Genomic DNA, 6,577 nt, shown 5'->3' with positions numbered 1-6,577 from the left:
AGTTATTTGGGTACAGTTAGTAGGTTACAGTTAGTAGGGTACAGTTAGTAGGATACAGTTAGTAGGATGCATTTAGTAGGATACAGTTAGTAGGTTACAGTTAGTAGGATACAGATAGTAGGGTATAGTTAGTGAGTTAGAGATAGTAGGGTACAGTTAGTAGGTTACAGTTATTTGGGTACAGTTAGTAGGATACAGTTAGTAGGATACAGTTAGTAGGATACAGTTAGTAGGGTACAGTTAGTAGGTAACAGTAGGTTACAGTTAGTAGGGTACAGTTAGTAGGTTACAGTAATTTGGGTACAGTTAGTAGGATACAGTTAGTAGGATACAGTTAGTAGGTTACAGTTAGTAGGTTACAGTTAGTAGGATACAGTTAGTAGGATACAGTTAGTAGGGTACAGTTAGTAGGATACAGTTAGTAGGGTACAGTTATTTGGGTACAGTTAGTAGGTTACAGTTATTTGGGTACAGTTAGTAGGTTACAGTTAGTAGGGTACAGTTAGTAGGGTACAGTTAGTAGGACACAGTTAGTAGGTTACAGTTATTTGGGTACAGTTAGTAGGATACAGTTAGTAAGTTACAGTTAGTAGGATACAGTTAGTATGTTACAGTTAGTAGGTTACAGTTAGTAGGATACAGTTAGTAGGATACAGTTAGTAGGTTACAGTTAGTAGGATACAGTTAGTAGGTTACAGTTATTTGGGTACAGTTAGTAGGATACAGTTAGTAGGTTACAGTTATTTGGGTACAGTTAGTAGGATACAGTTAGTAGGTTACAGTTAGTAGGTTACAGTTAGTAGGATACAGTTAGTAGGTTACAGTTAGTAGGTTACAGTTAGTAGGATACACTTAGTAGGGTACAGTTAGTAGGATACAGTTAGTAGGTTACAGTTATTTGGGTACAGTTATTTGGGTACAGTTAGTAGGTTACAGTTAGTAGGTTACAGTTATTTGGGTACAGTTAGTAGGTTACAGTTAGTAGGATACAGTTAGTAGGATACAGTTAGTAGGTTACAGTTAGTAGGTTACAGTTAGTAGGTTACAGTTAGTAGGGTACAGTTAGTAGGATACAGTTAGTAGGTTACAGTTAGTAGGATACAGTTAGTAGGGTACAGTTAGTAGGATACAGTTAGTAGGGTACAGTTAGTAGGGTACAGTTAGTGGGTTACAGTTAGTAGGGTACAGTTAGTAGGATACAGTTAATAGGGTACAGTTAGTAGCGTACAGTTAGTGGGTTACAGTTAGTAGGGTACAGTTGGTAGGGTACAGTTGGTAGGGTACAGTTGGTAGGATACAGTTAGTAGGATACAGTTAGTAGGTTACAGTTAGTAGGATAGAGTTAGTAGGTTACAGTTAGTAGGTTACAGTTAGTAGGATAGAGTTAGTAGGTTACAGTTAGTAGGGTACAGTTAGTAGGATACAGTTAGTAGGGTACAGTTAGTAGGGTACAGTTAGTAGGGTACAGTTAGTAGGTTACAGTTAGTAGCGTACAGTTAGTAGGTTACAGTTAGTAGGTTACAGTTAGTAGGTTACAGGTAGTAGGATACAGTTAGTAGGTTACAGTTAGTAGAACACAGTTAGTAGATTACAGTTAGTAGGATAGAGTTAGTAGATTACATTTAGTTGGGTACAGTTAGTAGGGTACAGTTAGTAGATTACATTTAGTAGGGTACAGTTAGTAGGATACAGGTCGTAGTATACAGTTAGTAGGTTACAGTTAGTAGGATACAGTTAGTAGGATACAGTTAGTAGGATACAGTTAGTAGGTTACAGTTAGGTTACAGTTAGTAGGGTACAGTTAGTAGGGTACAGTTAGTAGGTTACAGTTAGTAGCGTACAGTTAGTAGGATACAGTTAGTAGGTTACAGTAAGTATGGTACAGTTAGTAGGATACAGTTAGTAGGATACAGTTAGTAGGTTACAGTTAGTAGGGTACAGTTAGTAGGGTACAGTTAGTAGGTTACAGTTAGTAGGGTACAGTTAGTAGGATACAGTTAGTAGGTTAATGTTATTTGGGTAAATGTAGTAGGTTACAGTCAGTAGGGTACAGTTAGTAGGATACAGTTAGTAGGGTACAGTTATTTGGTTACAGTTAGTAGGTTACAGTTAGTAGGTTACAGTTAGTAGGTTACAGTTATTTGGGTACAGTTAGTAGGATACAGTTAGTAGGTTACAGTTAGTAGGTTACAGTTAGTAGGGTACAGTTAGTAGGATACAGTTAGTAGGATACAGTTAGTAGGGTACAGTTAGTAGGGTAGAGTTAGTAGGTTACAGTTAGTAGGATACAGTTAGTAGGGTACAGTTAGTGGGTTACAGTTAGTAGGGTACAGTTAGTAGGATACAGTTAGTAGGATACAGTTAATAGGGTACAGTTAGTAGGATACAGTTAGTGGGTTACAGTTAGTAGGGTACAGTTGGTAGGGTACAGTTGGTAGGATACAGTTAGTAGGATACAGTTAGTAGGATACAGTTAGTAGGATACAGTTAGTAGGTTACAGTTAGTAGGTTACAGTTAGTAGGATACAGTTAGTAGGTTACAGTTAGTAGGTTACAGTTAGTAGGTTACAGTTAGTAGCATAGAGTTAGTAGGGTACAGTTAGTAGGTTACAGTTAGTAGGTTACAGTTAGTAGGTTACAGTTAGTAGGCTACAGTTAGTAGGCAACAGTTAGTAGGTTACAGTTATTTGGGTACAGTTAGTAGGTTACAGTTAGTAGGGTACAGTTAGTAGGATACAGTTAGTAGGATACAGTTAGTAGGTTACAGTTAGTAGGATACAGTTAGTAGGTTACAGTTATTTGGGTACAGTTAGTAGGATACAGTTAGTAGGATACAGTTAGTAGGGTACAGTTAGTAGGATACAGATAGTAGGATACAGTTAGTAGGTTACAGTTAGTAGGATACAGTTAGTAGGTTACAGTTATTTGGGTACAGTTTGTAGGTTACAGTTATTTGGGTACAGTTAGTAGGTTACAGTTAGTAGGTTACAGTTATTTGGGTACAGTTAGTAGGTTGTAAGTTAGTAGGGTACAGTTAGTAGGGTACAGTTAGTAGGATACAGTTAGTAGGATACAGTTAGTAGGTTACAGTTAGTAGGTTACAGTTAGTAGGATACAGTTAGTAGGTTACAGTTAGTAGGTTACAGTTAGTAGGATACAGTTAGTAGGATACAGTTAGTAGGTTACAGTTAGTAGGATACAGTTAGTAGGTTACAGTTATTTGGGTACAGTTAGTAGGATACAGTTAGTAGGTTACAGTTAGTAGGTTACAGTTAGTAGGATACAGTTAGTAGGTTACAGTTAGTAGGATACAGTTAGTAGGTTACAGTTAGTAGGTTACAGTTAGTAGGGTACCGTTAGTAGGATACCGTTAGTAGGTTACAGTTAGTAGGTTACAGTTAGTAGGTTAGAGTTAGTAGGTTACAGTTAGTAGGATACAGTTAGTAGGTTACAGTTAGTAGGTTACAGTTAGTAGGTTACAGTTATTTGGGTACAGTTAGTAGGTTACAGTTAGTAGGTTACAGTTATTTGGGTGCAGTTAGTAGGTTACAGTTAGTAGGATACAGTTAGTAGGATACACTTAGTAGGTTACAGTTAGTAGGATACAGTTAGTAGGGTATAGTTAGTGAGTTACAGTTAGTAGGGTACAGTTAGTAGGTTACAGTTATTTGGGTACAGTTAGTAGGATACAGTTAGTAGGATACAGTTAGTCGGATACAGTTAGTAGGGTACAGTTAGTAGGTTACAGTTAGTAGGTAACAGTAGGTTACAGTTAGTAGGTTACAGTTATTTGGGTACAGTTAGTAGGTTGCAGTTAGTAGGGTACAGTTAGTAGGGTACAGTTAGTAGGATACAGTTAGTAGGATACAGTTAGTAGGGTATAGTTAGTAGGGTACAGTTAGTAGGTTGCAGTTAGTAGGGTACAGTTAATAGGGTACAGTTAGTAGGATACAGTTAGTAGGTTACAGTTAGTAGGTTACAGTTAGTAGGTTACAGTTAGTAGGATACAGTTATTTGGGTACAGTTTGTAGGTTACAGTTAGTAGGATACAGTTAGTAGGTTACAGTTAGTAGGTTACAGTTATTTGGGTACAGTTAGTAGGTTACAGTTAGTAGGATACAGTTAGTAGGATACAGTTAGTAGGTTACAGTTAGTAGGATACAGTTAGTAGGGTATAGTTAGTGAGTTACAGTTAGTAGGGTACAGTTAGTAGGTTACAGTTATTTGGGTACAGTTATTTGGGTACAGTTAGTAGGATACAGTTAGTAGGTTACAGTTAGTAGGGTACAGTTAGTAGGGTCCAGTTAGTAGGATACAGTTATTTGGGTACAGTTAGTAGGTTACAGTTAGTAGGATACAGTTAGTAGGTTACAGTTATTTCGGTACAGTAATTAGGTTACAGTTAGTAGGGTACAGTTAGTAGGATACAGTTAGTAGGATACAGTTAGTAGGTTACAGTTAGTAGGTTAGAGTTATTTGGGTACAGTTAGTAGGTTATAGTTAGTAGGTTACAGTTAGTAGGTTACAGTTATTTGGGTACAGTTAGTAGGTTGCAGTTAGTAGGTTGCAGTTAGTAGGGTACAGTTAGTAGGATACAGTTAGTAGGATACAGTTAGTAGGGTATAGTTAGTAGGGTATAGTTAGTAGGGTACAGTTAGTAGGTTGCAGTTTGTAGGGTACAGTTAATAGGGTACAGTTAGTAGGATACAGTTAGTAGGTTACAGTTAGTAGGATACAGTTAGTAGGGTACAGTTTGTAGGATACAGTTTGTAGGATACAGTTTGTAGGATACAGCTAGTAGGATACAGTTGGTAGGATAACGTTAGTAGGATACAGTTAGTAGGATACAGTTGGTAGGATAACTTTAGTAGGATAACGTTAGTAGGATACAGTTAGTAGGATAACGTTAGTAGGATACAGTTAGTATGGTACAGTTAGTAGGGTACAGTTAGTAGAGTACAGTTAGTTGGATACAGTTAGTAGGTTAAAAGGCAATATGCTGTAATACACCTGGCTGGGAACTGGACCTTTATACTGTGACAGTAGTTACATATTTTTATTGTTGTGATGGATCAGAGTAGTTCCTTTTCAGATGTGGTTGGGTTTTAGACATTCTCTCTGTCTCTGTCTCTGTCTCTCTATGTCTATGTCTATGTCTATGTCTCTGTCTCTCTGTCTCTCTGTCTCTGTCTCTCTATGTCTATGTCTATGTCTCTGTCTCTCTGTCTCTGTCTCTCTATGTCTATGTCTATGTCTCTGTCTCTCTGTCTCTGTCTCTCTATGTCTATGTCTATGTCTCTCTGTCTCTCTGTATCTCTCTCTCTCTCTCTCTCTTTCTCTGTCTCTCTCTGTCTCTCCCTCTCTCTCTGTCTCTCTCTGTCTCTTTCTCTCTTTCGTTCTCTCAATTTCAATTCAATTCAATTGAAGGGTTTTATTGGCGTGGGAAACGTATGTTTACATTGCCAAAGCAAGTGAAATAAATAATAAACAAAACTAAGGAGCACATCTGGTGCTCCTTAGTGGCGCAGAGGTTTAAGGCATTGTAACATCACAGTGCTAGAGGCATCACTACAGACCCTGGTTTGATTACAGGCTGTATCACAACCGGCCGTGATTGGGAGTCCCATAATTGGGCACAGTTGGCCCAGCGACGTCGGGGTTTGGCCCGGGGTAGGCCGTCTTTGTAAATAAGAATTTGTTCTTAACTGACTTGCCTAGTTAAATAAAGGTTGAAATAAATAAATTATAAAATAAATAAACAAAAATGTACAGTAAACATTACACTCACAAAATGTCCAAAAGAATAAGTGAAAGGGGGATACCTAGTCAGTTGTACAACTGAATGTATTCAACTGAAACGTGTCTTCAGCATTTAACCCAACCCCTCTGAATCAGAGAGGTGCGGAGGGCTTCCTTAATCAATATCTATGTCATCGGTGTCCGGAGAATAAACACATTTCAAATGTCATATTATGTGCAAATAGTTAAAGTACAAAAGGGAAAATAAATAAACATAAATATGGGTTGTATTTACAATGGTGTTTGTTCTTCACTGGTTGACCTTTTCTTGTGGCAACAGGTCACAAATCTTGCTGCTGTGATGTCACACTGTGGTATTTCACCCAGTAGGTATTGGAGTTTATCAAAATTGGGTTCGTTTTCAAATTCTTTGTGGGTCTGTGTAATCTGAGGGAAATATGTGTCTCTAATATGGTCATACATTTGGCAGGAGGTTAGGAAGTGCAGCTCAGTGTCCACCTCATTTTGTGGGCAGTATGCACAGCGACATTTCTCAATAGCAAGGCTATACTCACCGAGTCTCTCTCTGAACACAAGTAATTTAAAATGACATGGTGAGATGATAAATATTTTAATAAAGTAGTCCATCATGATCTGAGCTGTTTGAATGGAGGCCTACGGAGGGCGCCATCACACACTGAGCATACGATCACCACTCTCCCGACCACGCAGGTCTCCACATAACCCTGCAACACTTTCAGCACGTGGAGAGAGAGGGGAGGGACTACTCCACTGGCTCATGGTCTCGGTATAAATACCGTCAAAAAGTCCCGTTCAC

This window comes from Salmo salar, chromosome 16 (genome assembly GCF_965601325.2).
Source record: "Salmo salar chromosome 16, fSalSal1, whole genome shotgun sequence".
Lineage (NCBI taxonomy): Eukaryota > Metazoa > Chordata > Actinopteri > Salmoniformes > Salmonidae > Salmo > Salmo salar.
Note: the sequence above shows the minus strand (reverse complement) of the source record.